This window comes from Lathyrus oleraceus, chromosome 2 (genome assembly GCF_024323335.1).
Source record: "Lathyrus oleraceus cultivar Zhongwan6 chromosome 2, CAAS_Psat_ZW6_1.0, whole genome shotgun sequence".
Taxonomy (NCBI): domain Eukaryota; kingdom Viridiplantae; phylum Streptophyta; class Magnoliopsida; order Fabales; family Fabaceae; genus Lathyrus; species Lathyrus oleraceus.
In genome coordinates this window covers 37,210,424-37,235,625 of record NC_066580.1, presented here as the reverse complement: position 1 = coordinate 37,235,625, position 25,202 = coordinate 37,210,424, and the positions used below count along the sequence as shown (strand labels likewise).

General features: G+C 42.0%; 1 long non-coding RNA gene across 2 annotated transcripts; it reads right to left on the bottom strand.

The window, feature by feature from the left end:
- Positions 1 to 666: 666 nt before the first annotated feature.
- On the bottom strand, positions 667 to 25,202 carry LOC127117923 (uncharacterized). 2 transcript variants are annotated; one of them, XR_007802061.1, is made up of 3 exons: positions 24,987 to 25,202; positions 962 to 1,120; positions 667 to 868 (listed from the first exon to the last, which is right to left on the bottom strand). It is a non-coding gene; the product is annotated as an uncharacterized LOC127117923 (long non-coding RNA). The 2 variants fall into 2 exon arrangements; XR_007802060.1 differs by having other exon boundaries at positions 667 to 1,120.

Genomic DNA, 25,202 nt, shown 5'->3' with positions numbered 1-25,202 from the left:
TCATCAGTCTATTGCATGTTATCATTACAGTCAGCATTGTGTCAATTTATTTTTTCAAATCGATTTTAGCTTCAATTTGATTTTTGGTTCAAATTCAGTTTTGAAGTTTAAATTGATTTTTTTGAGGTCAGATTTTAATTGGTGGAATTTAAATTCGATTGTAGAAATCATTTCATCATTTTATTTCGAATTAATTTTAGGAGTTTCAACTTGATTTTAGAAATTCATTTTCATTTCATATCAAATTGGGTTAGGCTTGTTCATTTGCAATTTGGCCCATTCCCCATCTTTTTTGTTAAAGCCCATTACATTTTATTAAACCCAACAAAAACCAACCAATCCATTCTAGAAAGCCCATTATCCAAAGATCCACCACTAACCATTTCATATCCAATTAACCATATCCATATGAATCCAATATCCAACTTTTGCTCATTAACCAATGTTATCAAACCAAATATCCAATTCAGGTCCACTTTAATCCAATAATCCATGTCTAAGTCACAATCCATATCAGCATGAGGAAGCACCAAATGTAGTTGGAAAAACGCAGGTCCAAGCGCGCAACGCAGCAGGTCAAAATGTGATGCAGTTGGAAATCGAAACGCAGGTCCAAGTGCAAAGCAAGCTAGCTAACGCTGTTAAGCCAAACGGGAAAACAACGTTAATGCAAAAATGCATCCAAGGTGCATGAGCCAAAGCTACAAACCTATACACGGCAAATACAAAGCGAAACGCCAAACCAGCGGCTAACACAAGCCAATAATGCTTCCAAGCCGGCAAACCGCATTGGCAAGCTGCTAAAGCTACCAAAACCAACTCAACGCAGTCCCAAATGCAAAGTCGTGCAAAACAAACGCATTCCAAGCTAAGCCATGAACAACAAAAGGGGAAAACGACAAAGCCAAGCGTCAAATCGCAGAAAATTGATACATAACCAAAACGAAAATTAAAGACTCACCTAGCTTCAAAGTATAAATACATAGCTTCACAGTCATCTTGGCTCTCTCTCGTTTTTTCCAAATTCTTCTTCTTCTTCCCTCCCTCCAAACTCTAACAAACTTTTCCAATCTACATTTTCTTACAACCTCCATAACCGTAATCTCCACCTTCGCCAAACCTTCAACCATTGTGAATCCATCCAAGAATCCCTTCACCGAACCTTCAACCTTACCTTCAATCTCCCTTCCTATCCCTTCATCGAACCCTCACCCTCACTGGTACACCATAATCTCACAGTTCAACACACTGCCATGATTCCGGTTATTCACCACCGCATCCAATTCAACCGCCTCAATCGCTTGCAATACTCGCCTTCGTCTCAACGATGCTCAGAGGATAAACAGACGAGATCAACAGAAGATCAAATCACAGTGAATTTGCAGACGCAGTGCACGAAAGAATTCACAAATTAAACTCAAACAGAGGGAGAGTAAGGAGAGGAAATTGGAAATCAGTTAGGAAAATTGATACGTGTTCGATCTCGTAAGTCCTCGGATTCGTCTTCGATACCGTTTTTCCTTCCGTTCGCGCATACAATAACATAACGAGTTAAATGTGGCAATGCGAACCTTCGAATCCTTGATCTGATGAACGGAAAAACACGAACCACATTCGATTGCATAACGTCATGAACCGTCAGATCTTTGAACCGTCACGGTTGATGAACGCGGAAACTGAAAGACGTGTGCATCATCAGAGTCATCTTCTTCTTCCCAGGGCCGCGACGGCGATGCGAGCACGGGGATATGATGGAGAACACGACAGTGATGTGGGACGATGAGTTTGGCTTTTGGTCCATTTGCGTTTTGCTGTATCCTCTTTTCTTTCAGTATGTGCGTCCCCTGTTTCAGCTTGTTGAAGATCTGGTTTGGGCCCTAGACCCAAGCGGAATTCCCCGTTCACAATCCCTCAATGCTACTGCATCCCTTCCGATTGGGCTCTGCTATCCTTTGTTGAGCCCATTCTCAATTTCTTTGGGCTTATTTCTTTATTTTTGGTTACTAGTTGATTAAGTTTAGTTAATGTAGGTTAATTAGCTTAATTAGACTATCAGGTATTAATTAGATTAAATTAATTATGATTAGGATTAATTAGGAAAATTAGGATTAGAGTTTATTTAGAACAATTAGAAATAATTTTAGAATTTTAATTAGTAATTAGAAACACTTGAAGGTTATTAGTTAGATTAATTAGCTTAACTTTAGGATTAGGAGTTAATTGGAAAATATTTAAAAACTATTAGAATTAAATAATTTTAGAACTCTAGAGTTTAATTAGGTTTATTAAGTTTTTAGATTTAGGTTAATTAGATGAATTTTAGGATATATTAGGAATTTTAGAAATGTTAAAATGAGTTTAGGATTTAATTGATTTTAATTAGGATTTTGCATAAGTAGAAATTTAGTTCAATATTAATCCATAAATGGTGAAATAACGATTGTACCCCTAGTGTTAGAAATAGGATAATTTTGCATGTTTTCTAATTTAGAACACAATTGCACACACATGGCTTTCTCTTGGGCTACCGGACAATGAGACCTTTTATTTCCTGCAATCTCTTGTACTTTACATGTACCCCCTCCCCTTTCTCATGTACGCATTTACTCGCTTTCTTTTATTGCTTGATTAGATACTCCTTAGGCATTAGGAACGCGGATCATTCAAAATAAATAATCAAACCCTTGATCAAACGTCAAGCGGTCTCTTTTTCAAATCAAAAACATAAACAAACCCTTGATCCAACGTCAAGCAGTCATTTTCCAAATCAAATTCAAAAACACCATAAATGGCGATTAGGATTGTACGTCATAAGCCTTAAGCGATAAAGAAGGGATGAGACTGGAGCTTTCCTACACTCATTCTGAATGCTTCGAACACAAGACGTTTGGCTTGATCGTTTGAGGTACTCACCTTTATCCATAGTCTTTAGTGCAATCCGAAATTAATAACACTTTCTTAAAACCTAAAAACAATTCAACTTAGTCAAACCTTTTGTTTGAGCTTTAGGGAGACACCATCGAAAATCCTTCTTCAAGGTAAATAAAATCAACAAACAAACTAAATAATTTCAAAACCATGAACTACGAAAGCTCTGATTTCTCACTTCAACAAGTGGGCATACGTAGGCACGAGGATCCATTCCTTGGAGAGCACACTAATTTAAAATCTACCTCCACTCCGCAAACCTTGGCAAGCAAACATTCGATAAACAATACACACGCAAGCGCAAACATCCTAGATGGTTCCCATGGAATACCATGGATGTGAGGTGTGCTAATACCTTCCCCTTGCATAACCGACTTCAGAACCTGTTCGTGGTTGCGGCGACCATACTTTGGGGTTTTCTCGATATTTTCCCTTTCCTTTGGAATAAATAAAAACCGATGGCGACTCTATATTTTTCGCGTGGCGACAGCTGGCGACTCTGTTGGGGACACCTCCCTGAGCAAGTCAAGCCTAATCTAGGTTGTTTCCTCGCATGTGTGTATGCTTATCCTTTTGATATTGCTTGTTTTATTTATCGCCTTTTGCTTTAAATTTTGGTTCCATTGGTTCTACGGTATCGATGGATGGTACTCCGATTGCAAGTAACCTTGTGGGAAAGACTCTCCACCCGAGTCTAGAGTGCAAACTTGAGATAGGAGAGGTTGAGTAGTATGGGCCACCGAGAAGCTTTTCTCGTAAGGGTCGATATGAGAACCTCGCTTAGAGTAGATTCTTTTAAAGACGTTGACGACCGTCAAGCTTTTGGTGTAAGCGATCAATGTCTTCATTAGGATCCATGACTCTAAGGACCTTTGTAGAACATTAAACCTATGACCTATTAAGATTGATGGTCGCGTAGTGCGGGTCCTAGAGAAGCTTTTCTCGTGTGGGTCGGTACGAAGATCTCACTCAAAAGAGATTTTCTTGATGGAGTTGACGACCGGCAAGCTTTTGCCGTAAGCGGTAAATAGTCAAGGAAGTCCATGACTTTGAGACCCTTGTCTAGAACCCGATGTCGATGGTCGCGTAGTTCGGGCCCCAGAGAAGCATTTCTCGTGTGGGTCGGTACGAAGATCTCACCCAGAAGAGGCTCATTTGAGGGAGTTGACGATCGGCAAGCTTTTGACGTAAGCGGAAAACAACCAAATGAATCGATGACTCTAGGGTCCCTATCTAACCCTAGACTACGACCGGTGAGATCCCCATTATGGAAAGCAATCAGAGCTATCCTCCATCTGTATCTCGAACTTGTGATACCATGCCAACTTGTGTGTTCGACTCGTGGGAACCATGCTTGTGTATCATTCATTCACTCAGTCATGCATTCATGCATCATAAAAAAAATTCAAATACAATATTCATGCATCATTCTGCATATCATCAAACAAAAGCCAGAAAACTTACCATTCTACCCTTCTATCCAGAATCATCCACAGTCAAGCTGACTTCCTGACATTCATACTACACGCGCAATAATCAGAAATTGCTCATGGATCAGTTGGAGCAGAACCAAGCGGCTATGAGGGAGGATATGACCACCGTGAAGGCTCAGATGGGTCAGCTCGTTGAAGCCCTACAAGCTCTGGCTAGGGGACAAGAGGAAATGCGTCAGGCTAATCTAAGAGCCTCTACTTCCAACCCTACTGTTGTGACTATACCACTGAATCCACCAGGAGGAGCTGGTACGCCTGCTGTAGCTCAGCCACCTCCAGAAAGAGGTCCGGTATATCCAAATGCCAATCAGACATTCAATGTCCCCGCCAATGAGAGATTCCCACCTAAGATTGACGAACAATAGGACGCTTTCTTCACTACAAAGGCTGACTCGGTTTATGAAGCTTTTGGTCCTTCTCCTGCTAACATCGAAAGGAGATTTCAAATGGTGGAGGAGAGATTCAAGGCGATGCAAGGTCCTGATACCTTTGGGTTGGATGCTGCCGACATGTGCCTAGTGCCAGACGTGAAAATTCCTCCCAAGTTCAAAGTCCCGGGCTTTGAAAAGTATCAAGGGGTCACTTGTCCAAAGACCCACATCCGAGCTTTCTGCAGAAAGATGGCCGCTCATTCTAGTGACGAGAAACTCTTAATTCACTTTTTCCAGAACAGTCTTAGTGGAGCTTCTCTGGAATGGTATATGCAGCTCGAGCGCACGCATATACGAACCTGGAGGAAACTTGCTGAAGCTTTCATGAAGCATTATCAGTATAACTCAGGCATGGCTCCCAATCGGACTCAGCTCCAAAGCCTTTCTCAGAAGCCGGATGAATCGTTCAAAGAGTACGCTCAACGATGGAGAGACTTGGCTGCCAGGGTTCAACCCCCTCTTCTTGAAAGAGAGTTGATAAACATGTTCGCGGATACCCTTCAAGGTCCGTATTTTGAAAAAATGATTGGGAGTATTACCTCGGAATTCTCAGACTTGGTCATTGTTGGTGAGGGAATTGAGAATGGCTTGAAGATCGGTAAAATACAAGATACAACCGTTGTGGCTAATGGAGCAAAGAAGCCTTATTCCGGATTCTCAAAGAAGAAGGAAGGAGAGACCAATGCTATCGCTCAAGGGGGAGATGGAGGTTACCAAATGCCATACTATCCGGTGGTAGCAGTAACACCTAACCCGTATCCGCAGCCAGCGTATGGCATTCCAACTGGTTCTCCAACGATGCAATATCAACAACCCTATGCTCCTCAATAACCTGTTGCTCCGCAACAACAAGACTACTATCAGCAGAGTAGACAAGGACCAAGGAGGCCTCCCAGAAGGTTTGATCCAATTCCCATGCCGTATGGACTTCTGCTAGCTAATTTGCTCAAGGATTCACAGGTCCAACTGAGAGAAGCTAAGGCTCCGCCAGTACCTCTTCCTCCCGGGTATGACATGAATGTCAGTTGCGAGTATCACTCTGGGACGCGGGGGCACTCGATCGAGAATTGCAATATCTTCAAGCACGTAGTACAAGACTTGATTGACTCAAAAGCAATATCGTTCAAGCCAATTGTTCCAAACAACCCCGTGCAGGGAAGTACATCTGCAGCGTCGTAGTCAGAGAAGTGGTAGGTCTAAAGGATTGGTATCTGTGGAACCGTCTCGTCAGCTTCCTCCAGAACCAAGCCCCAAAGCAATGGGAGAATAAAGCGGATCAGTCCAGCAATTTTTGGTTAAAACATGTTCATGTGTGATTTTCTTGATTGTCATTTGTAACATTCATTTGTAATGAACTCGCTTTTTTTAATAATAATGACATTGAAATGAATATGCGTGTTTTGAATAAACCCATTCGTGTCCACTCATACTTTATCTTGTCAATATTCAAATGTTGGTTTTTGGAGGAGGATGATGTAATTAAAAACACGAAACGAATTCATTGATTGTACGCTTTTGAATAAAACCTTGCTGATGATGTAAGGCATTGTTTCAAATCCCAAACACCGGAGATATAAGGAAGATAATCCCTAGTTAACCCCTTCGAGCCGAGGAGTAGGAGTTTCTTTCTTAAAAGTAAAACCCTCAATCTCAAACCAGGGCAGGGTAGTCGTCAGTCAGTTTGACCAAGCGTTCAAATTTCAAAAGAGGAGTGTCCTATCCGAGGATCAACCAATACCTTATCCCTCACAAGAGGTCGAAAACCACAAATCCCAAACGGTTGTTCCTCACCCACAGAGGCACGAGGTGGTCACAACCTATTCAAATCAATGGACAGATGTCACGCGATTTGTTTCAGCAAAAAAGAAACAAAGACAGAAAACAAAAACAAAAAAGAAGGAAAGCCTGCTAAGTCGAAAACTCGAAAGCGAGTGACTTAGGCAAAAATTAGGGCATCCCTGTGGATTGTAAATATGAACCAATCCAGCAAAAATAGGGAAACAAAAAAATGAATCTGCAAAAGAGGAATCAAAAGAAAATCCCCAGCAAGAACAAATTCGTGTGGCTACAAATCAAACAACATAAGGTGCATGACCGCCACACCAAAAACCTCTTGGGTTCATTAACCATCACTCTCAAATCCCTTTTGAGAGAAGAGCGCTTGTTTCAAACTAGTTGAACGTAGGACTGGAGAACATCACGAAGAGCGGGTGGGTTAGGATAGGTTCGAGCCTTATATCCTTTCTTTCTTAAACCGTGAACCAGACCACGTTACAACCCTCAAAAGACCTAATTGAAGCAAAGGTTTATTTCGAAGGCGTACTATAGTCAGAACGATCGTGTTAAAACTGACTTCTCATCAATTTACTCATATGTGTTGATATTGATATGTGACATCCGTTATCAATGATGCATTCATTAAATGTCATAATTTTATTGAGTATGTTTGGATTTCAAAACTGCATAAAAATGACATTGCATTATCATTTCAAGAATGGACTTGTCTTACTCGTGAGTAAGCACCTGACATAAAGAGATCTACCACAATGAAAGAACTTGATGGTTCCAAAGTGTAGAACGCCTGAGACCTCTGTTGAGCAGAGGCAAGCCACTTCTCTCTTGATCACATCAGCCAGAAAGTCTGAAGACTCTATCGAGCAGAAAGGAAAACCGCCTTGAGATCCCGTCGATCAGAAGAGGTCACGTCGAGAAATCTCTACAAGATTCTTTCAATCTGAGGTAGTTAAGGCGAGATTCAATCAATCTCTCCGAAGATCAGTGAATCGTCCGACCAGAGGCAAAGTTACTTCAAGGCTCGTACTAGGGGCAGACCACCCCAAGAGCACAAGAAGTCAATCTCCTTGAAATGGTTAATCAAAGGAATGCAATTCTGAGACACTGGGGCAGATCCGATTGAGATAATCCACGATGAAGTTGCTTCTTAACCTGCGATTAGGGCAATCCTTGCAGATACCCAATAACTTGGGGCAAGATGTCCAAGAAATGAAGGTTCTCTCCCTACCTGGGAAGGCATTTCCAGATCCAGCCTGGGGCATCTGCAGGTCTACATCAGACCCATCCTCCAGCAACATCAAGAAGTTAGATGTCGGAAAGTCATGCGAGACGGAACCCACCCTCCATAAATCAGAAGCCTTGCAACCCAAGCAAATTTCCCTCAGCATTCATTGTATCGTACCCAAGATTGGGGCATCCGTAGATCCTCATATCATTGCATCAATCCGTCATGCATAATTCATATCATTTCATTCATACATATCATCCAGCAGATCACAAATCTCTCTAACAAGGGAGAAAACAAGCCCAAAGCTCTCTTGGCACTATTCAACGGCCCATTTTCGTTGGCATCTTTCCATAATCCACCCCGTTGGCATTACACAATAGCGAATAAATGACCTTTTTTACTCTTGTAAAGCACCCAGTCGACAACCCCGACAGGATTGTTCGAAGTCATTCCTTTTTCGCTTACCTTTCGTAAGCCTATTGCCTCCTTCATGGAGATGATTTCATTGAGATAACTCTCCTTTCGTGAGTTTATTTCGTTGCTTGGTGCACGAAATCACGTCCCCCCTCGTCGCCTTTCGCACGAGAAGGGTTGTCTCTGTCAAGACTTTGCCTTTTGATTTGTTTCAAAATACCCAATGTAGGTTTGGTGAGTCCCGGGAAGGGTAGCCATATGTCAAAAACTTCATCCCCGTCGTTGTGCCTATGGGACCCCCTGAGGTTTTCGTATCTACAGCAAAGTGCCCAATTGACATAGCCTGCCAAAGCCCAGACCTTGTTTGGAAAACATCTTGCAAAGTCCAATTCTCATTGGCAAAGCCCCTACCTCTCAAATTCTAAAGAGCGATCAAGCAGTAATCGTCAGTGTCTATCACTTTTTTCAATACCCGTCAGTATTGATCTCCCTTCGCTCGTCAGTGTCTATCACTTTTTTCGATACTCGTCGGTGTTGATATATTTTCCCCAACCGCAGAGTTGCAGATAATCACCCTTTACTCAGTTTTAGATGCCATTACCTCTAACCCAAGAGTTGAGAGACTATCCTATACCCAATATCAGAGTCGATGTCAGTTCCCACTCCAACCTCAGAGTTGTTACTTCTTCCTTCTTTCCAGCCTCAAAGTTGTTGTCTATTTCTCTTATTCCCAACCTCAGGGTTGTTGTCTATCCCTTTCATATCCGACCTCAGAGTTGTATATTTCCTTTTTCCAACCCCAGTGTTGCAGTCCCTTTTTCCAGCCACAGTGTTGTCGTCCTTTTTTCCAACCGCAATGTTGTAGCCCCTTTTTCAACCACAGTGTTGTCGTCCCTTTTTCCAACCGCAGTGTTGTCGTCCCTTTTCCAACCACAATGTTGTCGCCCTTTTTCCTACCGCATTGTTGTCGCCCCTCTTTCCAACCGCAGTGTTGTCATCCCATTTTCCAACTGCAGTGTTGTAGCCCCTTTTCCAACCACAGTGTTGTCGTCCCTTTTTTCCAACCGCAGTGTTGCCAACCACGGTGTTGTCGTCCCTTTTCCAACCTCAGTGTTGTCGCCCTTTTCAACCTCAGAGTTGTCGTCGCTTATCGTATTACCCCAACCTCAGAGTTTATGTTGCCTTTTCTTATCCCGACCTCAGAGTTGTCATTCCTTTTCAGCCTCAGAGTTGTTATCAAAATTGTTGTTTACCGGTTATTCTCCCAATCTCAGAGTTGAGTATCTGCTTGTTTCCAACCTCGAAGTTGACATTTACCATTTTTCGCTCCCGGCCTCAGAGTTGAGCAGTTACATTTTTTCAACTTCAAAGATGGTGTATCTCTTTCAAGCCTCAGAGCTTAGGACCTACTTTTTTTTTCCAACCTTAGGGTTAACGATCACCTTTTTTCGACCTCAGAGTTGAGTACCTACTATCGCAACCTGAAAAATGGAATGCGAAAAACAACAACCGACGAAGAAAGACAAGAGAGTCGCCACCGTGCGTTATTTATCCCAAAGGAGTGAAAGGAAACGCTCGAAGTAAACCTGGAAAAAGGAAAGGACAAGACAGGGTTTCGCAACCAAATCTTGGGTTCGGGAGTCGGTTATGCGAAGGGAAGGTATTAGCACTCCTACGCATCCGTAGTACTCTACGGGATCCACTCTTGTAGTTCTTATCTAAAGGGTGTGGGTATATCTAATGTGTTATTTACTAAAAAAAGGGTCAAAAGGAAATGACTCGCACGGATGTCGCATCCACTGCATACGTATCTCATCTGAATCTGAGAATCAGAGTCTTCGTAGCTCGGCTACCTAGGGGTTAAGAGAAATTTAGCTCGCTAAGACATCGCGTCTTATTCCTACGTATCTCATCTGGAATGAGAATCAGAGCAAGCCATAGTTCGGATAACTACGGGGTTATGGATTGGGTTTTGGACGAACGACGTTACTACGCAATCTACCGGATGCTCGACCTTTGGAGACTTACTCGCATGTAGTAGAAGGAGTTAACGTGTTCTTAGGAGAAGAAAAATCAATGAATTTGTTTGCGTTTTAGGAACGCTCAGGAAAAAGGGAAATCCTAGACGAAGGAACCTGCATAAAGTAAACACACAAAACATTGCCTCCTATCGAGGTCTTCCAGCTAAGAAAGCGGTAAAAATACGGGAAAATGTAAAAGTACCACACGGATAAAGATCCGAAGTAACAGTAATTAACGGAACAAGGAAACCCTGAGATCCTCCCAAGCTAAACACCATCAAAGAAAGTGAGTCAGTACAGGTAATCGGAATAAACCTCCAGGTGGTATCCCACAAATAAAGTGGAACACCAGGCAAGCTATCCCTGCAAGAGTATGTGAGCCCTCACAAAACAAAACTCAACAAACAGGTTAGAGAAACAAAATAGGGTAACCTGATTGGAGAGATCGGTTGAAATCAAATGGCACGGCTGGATTTGCGAACCAATGTTAGGGTTTGCTTGAGCTGAAAGTGTGTGAGTCAGAATGAACCTTTCAGAGTTGCCTGGAGGTTGCTACAGATTAATTCTCACTTTCTCTGTCTAGGTTTCTCTCCAGGTTTTGTCCAGGGTTTGAACTCTGTTAGCTCTTCTCTCACTATCTTTTTCCCCCAGGGTAATAGGAATAGAATGACCTTTTGTTTCACTGAAACTCTGAATTTATAACCTGATATTGGTAGCTTAGTGGGCTTTTGAGAGAGGTCCAAGTCTGAGATTTTTTCTTTTATTTATTTATTTATTTATTTAATTAAAAAAAAATCGTTTTTTCGTTTTTTTTTTCAAAACACGTGGGCTTCGCCTAGCGAGAATGACAGCTCATGAACAAACCTTTGCTCCTTCAAGATTAACGTTTTGACTGACGAATAGACCCCTGTTGGAAGTAACTCAAGTCTTTCCCTTGTGTTGACTGATCATCTAAATAGAACCCACAAAGTGTCATTGATGATGTTCAAGCTTCTTTGAGCTAATCCCGATTGACATAATGAAATGCAATGTATCTAATGTTAAATGACCTAAAATGAATGTGTGAATAAGGAGGGCAAATTTTAGGGTGTTACAGCTGCCCCTATTCAGTCATCAGCTAACCCGAGCAGGATGAAAGCAAACAGCTTATCAGACAAACAGGGTGAGCTGTGATTGAATACCAAAGACAGACCGAAAATTTGCGCTCCGAGAACACCACAAAAATGCTGAAATACACCGCGCTATTTATTTCTCTTCTGATCCTCTGGCTGAATCTGAATCAGTCTTCTGACTTAATCTGGAGTTTCGATCCTCTGGCTGAATCTATACTCAATTTAGTCCTCTGGTTGGATGTTAATTTTGATCCTCGGACTGGATACGGTTTCAATCTTCTGGCTAGATCTTCTTCGATCTTCTGGATAGGTCTTCTTCGATCTTCTGGCTAGATCTTCTTCGATCTTCTGGCTAGATCTCCTTTGTTTCAATTCTCTGGTTGAATCTATTTCCTTTGATTCTCTGGCTGAATCTACTTCGATCTTCTGGCTAGATCTGAATCGTTTCGATTCTCTGGCTGAATCTGTTTTCTTTGATTCTCTGGCTGAATCTTCTTCGATCTTCTGACTAGATCTCCTTTGTTTCGATTCTCTGGCTGAATCTATTTTCTTTGATTCTCTGGTTGAATCTACTTCGATCTTCTGGCTAGATCTGAATTGTTTCGATTCTCTGGCTGAATCTATTTCCGGTCTTCGGGCTAGACCTGACTTCGATCTTCTGGATAGATCTTCTTTGATCTTCTGGCTAGATCTGAATTGTTTCGATTCTCTGGCTGAATCTATTTTCTTTGATTCTCTGGCTGAATCTATCTATTTTTCGGTCTTCGGGCTAGACCTGACTTTGATCTTCTGGCTAGATCTGGATTGTTTTGATGATAAATTCCCATCATCAGGATCTCGCATCTGAGGCATTTCGAAATCTGCGCCCAATCTTCATGTTAGATATGCAGCTTCGAGAATATTCCACTTTTTGGGCTTCGTACATATTCTTCAGGCTAGAACATGTTGTAACGACTCTTCGATTAGACTTTGTTTTTAAAATGCGATCCGTGGGCTGGATCCTCTTGTAAGTTGATTTTCTGTTGAGCTGTCAGTGTATTCCTCCAGCTGGCTTGCTGGGGAAATAACGCTCGTAGTCGACTCTCTGGCTGAATCCTCAAAACGAACCTTAGGCTGACTCTTGGGAAAACGATTCTCAGGCTGAATCTTCAAAAATGACCCTCAGGCTGGATCACTGGAACAACGATTCTCAGGCTGAATCTTCAAAAATGACCCTCAGGCTGGATCACTGGAAAACGATCTCAGGCTGAATCTTCAAAATGACCCTCAGGCTGAATCACTGGAAAACGATTCTCAGGCTGAATCTTCAAAAATGACCCTCAGGCTGGATCACTGGAACACGATTCTCAGGCTGAATCTTCAAAAATGACCCTCAGGCTGGATCACTGGAAAACGATTCTCAGGCTGAATCTTCAAAATGACCCTCAGGCTGGATCACTCACACTTGATCCTCTGGCTGGATCTCATGACTCTGGTTGTAAAGCAATTCTTCAGTCTGCTTTGAAGGACCTGTTTATCAGCTTATGTGTATGTTTGATATGCATGCAAATGCAAATGCAAATATTATGCATGGTGCAAAAGAAAAAAGAAATCTGCTTGGGGAAGCAACTCTGGTAGGGAGCGGATCGCTGTATCAATCCTTGAATGCTCTGTGGGGAACGATCCGTCTGTCGGGACCGGGGAGCCACCGAAAATAAATCGGCCTTTTTTGAAAAGTTGACCTTGCTGGGGGAGTATCAACTATGGAAACTTTGCTTGGCGAGGCTCTGCGAGGAGAGTCTGTGAGGAAAGCACTTCCTGGGGAAATGTCATAGGAATCGACCTTTGTTGGGGATATGAACTTGCTAATCGTCCTCAGGCTGGGGATTAAAACAAATCTGTTAGAAATAATCTGCTGGGGACGAGATGAACACTGGGAACACCACCCTCTTGTCTGTTGGGTATGCGACTACTCCGCTGTTGCTGGGAAGATACAGTCTGACACTGTCGACTCCGCTGGGGATATACAGTCTGGATACTGTCAACTCTACTGGGGATATACAGTCTGGATACTGTCAACTCTACTGGGGAACCTGCTCTGCTGAGGAGAGACTTTGTCAACCGCTTGGGGATGGGGATTCACGGCTTGGCATCCGGTTCCTGTGACCTGTAACCAAAAAATACACGTATGCCCCGGGGGATTACTCGATTTGAATTCACCGTCCGGGATTAATCACATTCAAAGCAATTTTAAATGTTTTCCTGTGCAAATCATCTGCAAAAGCCACCATTATATTCAGATGCAATATGTTTCCTCAAGAATTCAGACATCTTTTGCAAATAAACTGATAAATGAAAAATAAAGAGGCTTTTTAACTGAATTATTCGACTTTTGTTGGTTGAAAAATTTGTGCCAGGAATAGGCGAGTACATCAGGAAGCTGATCCCTGGAAAGAGGCGATCGCTATAAATTGAACAAGAGAAACTATCCTAATGGCAATGTGGAAACGGGGTCCCACTGAGTTTCAACTCTGCTATGGCTCGTATGTCCTCAAGACGCTCTGCTCATCTTGCTTTCTGAAGTGGATGATTAGTCGATCTTTTACCTTCGAAGATTTCCGGATTGAATGAAACGGTGATATAACACGGATGAACTCAGACTGCAGTCATTTGCTTATTCCCTAACTTTTAGGTGGATCGCCCTTTTGGGTTTTCAATCCACCGGGATACCCTTTTTTGCCTGAGCCGCCCTTTCGGGTTTTCAACTCACCGGGTGTACATTTTTTTTATTTTTTATATCCCTAATTTTTGCCCGAACCTCTTTGTTCTCCTTTTTTTTGGTTCGTCGGGATGCCCTTTTTTGCCTGGACTCTTCTTTTTAATGTCCAGCGGGTCTATTTTATGCGAAGTATTTTTTAACTGCGTCTGAGTTGATAGGGGATGGGAAGTCTTAGCCATCCATGGTTGTTAGCATCAGAGCTCTGCCAGAGAAACCCTTTTAACCATGTATGGACCCTCATAGTTCGGTGTCTATTTGCCCCTATGATCTGTGTTGGGAGGAAGAATTCTTTTGAGTACCAATTCACCGACTTGATACTCCCGAGGGCGCACTTTCTGATCAAATGCTCTCTTCATCCGTCTCCGATATAGTTGGCCATGGCATATAGCTGCTAGTCTCTTTTCCTCAACTAGGCTCAGCTGATTGTATCGAGAACGGACCCATTCTGCTTCGTCTGGCTTCATTGTTGGTGCAAGGAAAAGTTATTCTGGCACAAAATGGCATATGAACCCCCTCCGGTGTGATCAACACTGCACCAACTCCGCGACCATTGACGTTGACCGCCCCATCAAACATCATAATCCATTTGGATTCAGGGTCAGGACCCTCCTCCGGGAGTGGTTCCTCGCAATCTTTCGATTTGAGAAACATGATGTCCTCATTAGGAAAGTCGAACCTCATAGGCTGGTAATCATCAATCGGTTGCGCGGCAAGATAGTCTGACAAGACACTTCCTTTGATGGCTTTTTGTGAAGTATATTGGATGTCATACTCTGTCAGCATCATTTGCCACCTAGCAACCCTGCTGGCTTTTCAAAAATATACTTGACTTGATCCATCTTTGATATCAATAGAGTCGTGTGAGTCAACATATACTGTCTTAGTCGGCGAGCAACCCATGCCAAAGTGCGGCAAGTTTTCTCGAGCAGTGAGTATCTTTGTTCACAGTCGATAAACTTTTTGCTAAGGTAGTATATTGCATGCTCTTTTCGACCTGACTCGTCATGCTGACCGAGCACACAACCCATTGACCTTTCTAACACAATCAAGTACATGATCAACGGTCTTTTCCTCTCGGCCTGTAGACTGGCCCCGATCTTGATCTCTTTCTCGTCGTCCTCGGTACCAATGTTGACGGTCTCAATCACTTCCTGATAAGGTGTAATAGCTCGGTCCTCCTGTTTCAACAACCTGACTAACTCCTCAGGCAATTCACAATCTTCCTCAGCCCCTTCTTCGGCTTGATAGATAGGATTGTCGAAGTCATACTTGGCCATAGCAGTGTCGTTAGCAGTTAGATCCGGGTGATCAGTTTTACGAGGTGTTTTTTGGAAAGAAAAACGAAAAAGAAACATGAAAAAGAAACATTGTCGTTTTTGTAAAAGTAAAAATAATTGAAAGAAAGAGAACACAAAATTGTTTGCAAAAGTTGTCCTTTATTGATGATGAAAATAATTGCGAAATGTAACTAAATGGATGACCCTACAGATGAGTCATTACACCTTGGTCAAAGTGTAAGACTTTATTATGCATGTGATAAAAGGAAAACAATAAAAATTACTCCTTCAGTAGAGTAAACCGGACGACTTTTTCAAACGACCAATTGTTGAGCTTTTCTCCTGGGACACACGGGCGAATCCAGCTATCTAAGTCACAGTCATTGTCAGCCTTGTCTTCATCTGCAGCATTGACATTGTGGGGAGAAACCAAACCCCCGCTGGAGAAAGTATCGGCTTCATTCTTCTGAGACCCCGGAGTATACCCCAATCCAAACTTGTCTTCTTTTATGATTGGCTCCACAAGTTTGCCCCAGCCTTGGGCATTACCAGCCTTAACCACTTCAACAGCTTGCTTGTATAAAGAGATAGAAGTCCCGACCTTCTCAGACTCAGGTGAAAAGACAGTTTCGGGCACGACCTCACTGATGTTTATAGTTTCGAAGCCCTGACACAGCATCTCATGCATCTCGCCATCCATCTCCACATACTTAAATGTAGACAGGTGGCTAACAAAAATATCTTCTTCACCATAGACAGTGACGATCTGACCTTCTAGTCCATATTTGAGCTTCTGGTGGAGAGTAGAAGTAACAGCACCGACAGCGTGAATCCAGGGCCGACCTAGCAAACAGCTATAGGCAGGCTGGATATCCATCACATAAAAGGTGCTCTTGAACACCTGCGGTCCAATCTTAACTGGCAACTCAAAGTCGGTTGAGGGTTGTCAGAGTAAATTGGTGCTGGACTTTCTGGGAAATATATTTTCATCGGAGCGGGTCTGTCGGGAACATATATTTCTTCAGGAGTGAAATAAAACGTTATTGTCGACACATCATTCTTCACTGGACAAGTCTGATCAAACTGAAGACAACCTTCATCTATCAGTTGCTGAATACCCCTTCTCAAACTATCACATCCGTTCTCGGTGTCTTGACAATTTCTGCACTCTTCCCCACAGCCCGGGAAAATCCGTCCTTTCAAGAGTCGGTCTTTGACCACCGATAGCGAAGTCTTCACTTTAGTCACATCAGAAACCAAATTCAAAGTTTCCCCTCTATCAACCACATTAATCCTCTGCCCGCCGTGAGCTGGCATCGGGTTTTGGATAACATTAGGCACCGGAGAAAAATTGATGGCCTGGGCATCTCTCAAATCTTGTACCTTTAGCTGGAGAGCCTTGCAATTATCTGTAGTATGGCCAGGTGCGTTGGAGTGAAAAGCACATCTGGCGTTGGGATCGACCGGTGGGGCCAGAGTTCTCAACGTAACCAGATTCATGTCAATCAGCTTAGGAAGTAATACAGAATAAGGCATTGGGATTGGCTCAATGACTCGGTCCGCCTGCCTTGGACGTTGTTGATAGTGTCTTTGCTAACCCAGATTACCTCCTTGTTGTTGATTGTTGTACCTGGGTTGCTGTTGCGGATGATACTGCGGTTGAGGAACAGGTGTTGGGATAGTGACTGCGGCCACTTGATCTTGATAATAACTAGGGAGTCCTCTGCCCCTGCCTCTGCCGGCATATACAACGCTCGTCTCACATTCTCTTCTTCGCTGACCGTTACCAGCAAACGGTTTCTTGGGACCTAATGAGTTGGAAGCACTGTTGTCTTGAATTCGGCCCATCTTCAACGGACTCTTGATCCTTTCTCCAGCAATCACTATCTCTGCAAAGCTGATTGACGGGAAAGCAGCTAATCTCTCGACATAATTGCCTTGAAGAGTGTTCATGAACATGTCCGCCATCTCCCTTTCAGACATAGGGGGTTGGACGGATGCAGCAATCTGTCTCCAACGCTGAGCATATTCTCTAAAGGTTTCCTTGGCAGTCTGAGACATTCCTTGCAACAAGGTCCGATTTGGAGCCATGTCCAAGTTGTATTGATTTTGCTTGATAAAATCCTCTGCCAAGTCTTTCCACCTCTTGATGGTAGTGCGAGACAAATGAGAATACCATTCACGAGAAGCTCTAGTTAGACTGTCTTCAAAATAATACATCCACAGCTTTTCATCTTCCGTGTGAGCTCCCAACCTTCCCAAATAAGATTGGAGATGAGTGCATGGGCAAGAAGCCCAGTTGTATTTCTCAAAAGTAGGGGGTTTGAACTTGTGAGGGATCCTTACTCCCTGAACCAGACCAAGATTGGTGACATCAAAACCTAAGGAATTTTGAGACTCCAAAGATTTGAGCTTCTCAGCAAGCTCATCCATACGGCGAGTGGTCTCGAGGGCCTCGTCGTGCAAAGAAAATTGATCATACTGACAATCTTCAGTAACGGGGCGCCCGTTAATCCGAATTCCTTGATTCACATTGTATCTTCCGCCAATACCATTCCCAACATTCCCCGTGTTGCCAACATCACCCGGGTTTCCATCAGCATTTGCGTTACCCGCGTTTCCAGTGTTCACAGGGTTATCAGCGTTCCCACGATTACCAGGGTTCCCACGGTTACCAGGGTTCCCCTCAGCACTTGGTATCTCCAAATCTGGATCGGGCCTCGGTTGCTCAACCAATTCCTTCAGCTTCGCCAGGCCTTCTGCCATACCAGTCATCAATGTCATGAACTGATCCATCCTTTCACGCATATCAGCCAGTTCTTTCTGTATCTGGTCCATTGCTAGTCGTGGACGGTTTTCCTTTGTCGGGTACCTGTGAACTCGCTTGGGACCAATAACTGCTTGAAACAGGGAACAAACATTAGACACTGCGGTGACACCTGCAAAATAAACAAGGGTTAGTATGCATGGTATGTGATGCACTGCTTATTAAATTTTAAGGCCCCCCCTTAAAAAGGGAATACCCTGCAAATGAATAAGCATGAGATGTTGGATGCAAATATGCGAATGATGTTATGCAGTGCAATGGCATGTCAATCAGGATGGCTAGATCCGCTTGAACATCTGTCATGTTGCACTGCCTGGAGAGAAATTAAGAGGATCAAGCAAAGCACACCAAACAAAGGTCATGGGATGGATCAACCATCCATTTTGGTGGATTATGGTTTACACCTTATCAACACCCAAGTTTCATTCATATTAAGGATACCTGAACAGATCGACCATGAATCAAGGGTTTGTTGTAAGTCACGAGCATGGAGTTTAGGTTAAGAACCTCCCAAAGGGAGTGTACTAAGGTTTAAACTTGTCAAACATGTTCTACAAAAAGATTCCCATAGTCATAATCCCATCTTTCGGATATCATCGGAGGAACGACTACTCGTATTCCAAAAATATTCTCAAGAGAGACTCTTATGAGTGTAGTATCGCGTAACAATCGTATCAAATCTTACACTTGAACGACTTTTGCACTACATCCTACAAATAGGCCAAGATGGGTTTCGTAAACTAAGGTCCTTGGCTTCTAAGGTCTATATTGGAAAAAGTAATGTCTAACCACAACTTACTTGTGTGACATTATTGATCTCAACATGACCTCCACCAAGTTGCAAGTCAACTTGCTAAGGAATAACTCCACACAAGTCAACAAGACTATGCCATTCTCCTATCTTAATTGCACTCGAGTCCGGGTATAGAACTCATCTCACAGACAGAACCAGCAGATACGGCAGTCATATGTACACAATGCAATAAAGCAGGTAAATGCTGAAAGATAAATAACTGTACAAAAGAATAAACACCCAATAAACAAACAACCTACAAAAGCTAGGAGGGACTCGCTTAGGGAAACCGGGTCCCCAGCAGAGTCGCCAGCTGTCGCAACCTGAAAAATGGAATGCGAAAAACAACAACCGGCGAAGAAAGACAGGAGAGTCGCCACCATGCGTTATTTATCCCAAAGGAGGGAAAGGAAACGCTCGAAGTAAACCTGGAAAAAGGAAAGGACAAGACAGGGTCTCGCAACCAAATCTTGGGTTCGGGAGTCGGTTATGCGAAGGGAAGGTATTAGCACTCCTACGCATCCGTAGTACTCTACGGGATCCACTCTTGTAGTTCTTATCTAAAGGGTGTGGGTTTATCTAATGTGTTATTTACTAAAAAAAGGGTCAAAAGGAAATGACTCGCACGGATGTCGCATCCACTGCATACGTATCTCATCTGAATCTGAGAATCAGAGTCTTCGTAGCTCGGCTACCTAGGGGTTAAGGGTAATTGTGCTCGCTAAGACATCGCGTATAATGCCTATGTATCTCATCTGGAATGAGAATCAGAGCAAGCCGTAGTTCGGCTAACTACGGGGTTATGGATTGGGTTTTGGACGAACGACGTTACTACGCAATCTACCGGATGCTCGACCTTTGGAGACTTACTCGCCTGTAGTAGAAGGAGTTAACGTGTTCTTAGGAGAAGAAAAATCAATGAATTCTTTTGCGTTTTAGGAACGCTCAGGCAAAAGGGAAATCCTAGACGAAGGAACCTGCATAAAGTAAACACACAAAACATTGCCTCCTATCGAGGTCTTCCAGCTAAGAAAACGGTAAAAATACGGGAAAATGTAAAAGTACCACACGGATAAAGATCCGAAGTAACAGTAATTAACGGAACAAGGAAACCCTGAGATCCTCCCAAGCTAAACACCATCAAAGAAAGTGAGTCAGTACAGGTAATCGGAATAAACCTCCAGGTGGTATCCCACAAATAAAGTGGAACACCAGGCAAGCTATCCCTGCAAGAGTATGTGAGCCCTCACAAAACAAAACTCAACAAACAGGTTAGAGAAACAAAATAGGGTAACCAAGAGTTGCCCCCAAATCAAAATGTAACCACATGAATCATGCCATTAAAATTCACAAAAAGCTCACAAAAAGCAACCAAGGGTAGGAGACCTAAACCTCTTGTCAAACACATGCATCAAAAGGGTATCAAATTCACCCATAATACCTCATACATTTAGAGCATTCAAATTAAAGGCATAAAGATGATGGATATAGGGAAAACCTGATTGGAGAGATCGGTTGAAATCAAATGGCACGGCTGGTTTTGCGAACCAATGTTAGGGTTTGCTTGAGCTAAAAGTGTGTGAGTCAGAATGAACCTTTCAGAGTTCCCTGGAGGTTGCTGCAGATTAATTCTCACTTTCTCTGTCTAGGTTTCTCTCCAGGTTTTGTCCAGGGTTTGAACTTTGTTAGCTCTTCTCTCAGTATCTTTTTCCCCCAGGGTAATAGGAATAGAATGACCTTTTGTTTCACTGAAACTCTGAATTTATAACCTGATATTGGTAGCTTAGTGGGCTTTTGAGAGAGGTCCAAGTCTGATATTTTTTCTTCTATTTATTTATTTATTTAATTAATTAATTAATTAATATTTTTTTTTCTTTTTTTTTTCTTTTTTTTTCAAAACACGTGGGCTTCGCCTAGCGAGAATGACAGCTCATGAACAAACCTTTACTCCTTCAAGATTAACGTTTTGACTGACGAATAGACCCTTGTTGGAAGTAACTCAAGTCTTTCCCTTGTGTTGACTGATCGTCTAAATAGAACCCACAAAGTGTCCTGGATGATGTTCAAGCTTCTTGGAGCTAATCCCGATTGACATGATGAAATGCAATGTATCTAATGTTAAATGACCTAAAAATGAATGCGTGAATAAGGAGGGCAAATTTTGGGGTGTTACACCTACCCTTTTAGACTTCAGAGTGAAAGTACCGTGTTACCCCCAACCTTAGAGTTGTGTGTCTCCTTATTCCCCGATCTTAGAGCTGAATAGTTATCTTTCTTCAGCCTCAGAGTTGAACGACTTCCTTTTTCCAACCTTAGAGTTGACGACTACCTTTTATCCCCAGCCTCAGAGCGGAATGGCTACCTTTTTCCCAACTTTCGAGTTGGTGTATAATTTTCTTATTCTCCAACCTCATAGTTGATAATTGCAAACCCAAACTCATAGTTGACGCCTACCTTTGTTCCTGACCTTAGAGTCGATGTTCAACTGCAAACCCAACCTCCGAGTTGACGCCTACCTTTGTTCCCGACCTTAGAGTCGATGTTCAACTGCAAACCCAACCTCCGAAATGACGCCTACTACCTTTGTTCCCGACCTTAGGGTCGATATCCTACTACACCCAACCATAGAGTTGACACCTACCCTTTCTCCAGTCTCAAAACTGATGCTAATCACAATTTGTTTCCAACCACAGAGTTGAGAAGGTCCAACTTTACCCTAGTCGCAGTATTGAGGTCAGGATGTTTCGATCCCCAACAATCAGTGTTGTTCTTGGTACTGTCCCCAACCTCAAAGTTGTCAACCCACTACCTTCCTCCTAATTCGCCAACTGTCGTCTCAGTGAGGTCATCCGCCATCCCGAATCCTAGGATTTGCCTAGCAAACCATCCAAAAAAAGAACAATTACCAAGAAGATATCCCCCAGCGGAAAATTCTTTCTCGGTTCCTTCAAAAAAAACTTGTTAATAGAGATAAAATAAAAAATAATCAATCATATTGCATTAGCATACTGCATACGTCATGCATATCTAACCCCTCACATATCCATTTACCAAATGACATTCCTATTCCCGGAAGCTGCCCTGCACAAAGACATGTTTGTTCTCCCATATATCCCAGTGAAGAAGACCTCCTTGTGACCTATCTTCACATTGCTTTCCATTTGTTCATGCGGGAAAATTTCCCGTTATTCAAGTATTTAATCATCTCCTACCTTGATTGTTTGGAAGTCGTTGTTATCCATACATCCAGGTCCGAGAAGATTAAATAGGGGCAGCTGTCATACCCCAAAATTCGCCATACCCTTCACATAATCATATAGATCACTAACCCCAAGCATTCATATATCATCTCCATCCATCCATTCCATCTGAATAAGCATGGTTTGACACATGACTTGGATTCATATGGTTCTGGTGCATGAATGGTTTGATTTTTCATTCATTTGATTATGATTCAATTCGATTTACAAGTCGTGTCGGTTGGATTCATCAGTCTATTGCATGTTATCATTACAGTCAGCATTGTGTCAATTTATTTTTTCAAATCGATTTTAGCTTCAATTTGATTTTTGGTTCAAATTCAATTTTGAAGTTTAAATTGATTTTTTTAGGTCAGATTTTAATTGGTGGAATTTAAATTCGATTGTAGAAATCATTTCATCATTTTATTTCGAATTAATTTTAGGAGTTTCAACTTGATTTTAGAAATTCATTTTCATTTCATATCAAATTGGGTTAGGCTTGTTCATTTGCAATTTGGCCCATTCACCATCTTTTTTGCTAAAGCCCATTACATTTTATTAAACCCAACAAAAACCAACCAATCCATTCTAAAAAGCCCATTATCCAAATACCCACCACTAACCACTTCATATCCAATTAACCATATCCATATGAATCCAATATCCAACTTTTTCTCATTAACCAATGTTATCAAACCAAATATCCAATTCAGGTCCACTTTAATCCAATAATCCATGTCTAAGTCACAATCCATATCAGCATGAGGAAGCACCAAATGTAGTTGGAAAAACGCAGGTCCAAGCGCGCAACGCAGCAGGTCAAAAGGTGATGCAGTTGGAAATCGAAACGTAGGTCCAAGTGCAAAGCAAGCTAGCTAACGCTGTTAAGCCAAACGGGAAAACAACGTCGATGCAAAAACGCATCCAAGGTGCATGAGCCAAAGCTACAAACCTGTACACGGCAAATACAAAGCGAAACGCCAAACCAGCGGCTAACACAAGCTAATAATGCTTCCAAGTCGGAAAACCGCATTGGCAAGCTACTAAAGCTACCAAAACCAACTCAACACAGTCCCAAACGCGAAGCCGTGCAAAACAAACGCATTCCAGGCTAAGCCATGAACAACAGAAGAGGAAAACGGCAAAGCCAAGCGTCAAAACGCAGAAAATTGATACATAACCAAAACAAAAATTAAAGACTCACCTAGCTTCAAAGTATAAATACATAGCTTCACAGTCATCTTGGCTCTCTCTCGTTTTTTCCAAATTCTTCTTCTTCTTCCTGTAAGTTTAAGGAGTGCTTTAGAGGGGGGTGAATGAGGCACTTAGAGTATTTTCCGGATTTTTGACGGTTTATGACTTTTACTTTCTGAAATGCTTAAGTGATGAAAAGCGGTAAAGTGCGGAAAGTAAATGACACAGCGATGTATAGTGGTTCCCCTCACAGATTGAGAGTACTCCACTCCCCTTTCAACACAAAAGAGAATTTCATTATAATGTTAGATTCCTAGACAAGACACCTTAAGGTCTTTCTATCTATTCTAACACACCAAGAACAATCCTCTTGGATTTACAATGTTTAAAGTCCAATCGAGACTCAATTTCTCACAAATGGACCTCTTGTATCCACACACCGGATAACAAGGATAATACCTTACAAACCTATCATTAACAATCCTAAGAATAAGTTGTAATCAAAGAATATAATTCTGAATAATTTTTATAAGATGAGATAGATGAAAATTGAAGTATATCAATTAAATAATTGATCTTCTCCTTTGTAACACTCAAATCTCACAATAATTATACAAGTGTTCTTGAATTGGAATGAAACTATGATGCTGAAAAATGAAGGTTTATGCAAAGTTTCACTCTTAAGAAAATACGGATGAACACTTAGAAAGATTGAGAAAATGTGTGTAAATGATTTAAAAATTTTGCAAGGAGGTATTTTGAAATCTGAAAAATGATGTTTATATAATGTCTAAAACACCTCCTCAGATGAATGCAATAATCCAAAGGTTGCCATGTTTCATGATGAAGAGACCATAAGAGTTTTCATGAAAATATGCAAATATTTTTCATTCTGGATCAGTAGTAATCAGTTACCTTAAATAGGGTAACCGATTACATGCATTCAACGTTACAAAATAATTTGAAATTTGTTTGAGGTAATCGGTTACCTTAAAATGGATAACCGGTTACATGGTTCCAACGTTACAAAAATGTTTGAAAATTACTCAGAGTAATCGGTTACTCTAAAACTGATAACCGGTTACTCTGACACAGTTTTGAAAAATAACTTAAAAAATGAAGTGTGGTGGTTTGTTGATGCATAAAACTATTTTCAATGATTATGATATGAATGCAACATGTTGTGAACACTTGTATAACTATCTAGAGTTCAAGTGTTACCTTAATCCATGTGAAAGCCGAATCTTCATGTGATTCACCAAGACTTGATCATTTGTTGGAAACTTCATACACGAGCTTTAAACCTTGATCAATCTTTTTGTTAATCTGACTTTAGCTATGTAGCAAGGTTTGTGGTCATCAAAATATCTGAGAAGTCATGTCTCCACACTTCCCTCCCTCCAAACTCTAACAAACTTTTCCAATCTACATTTTCTTACAACCTCCAAAACCGTAATCTCCACCTTCGCCAAACCTTCAACCATTGCGAATCCATCCAAGAATCCCTTCACCGAACCTTCAACCTTACCTTCAATCTCCCTTCGTATCCCTTCACCGAACCCTCACCCTCACCGGTACACCATAATCTCACAGTTCAACACACTGCCACGATTCCGGTTATTCACCACCGCATCCAATTCAACCGCCTCAATCGCTTGCAATACTCGCCTTCGTCTCAACGATGCTCAGA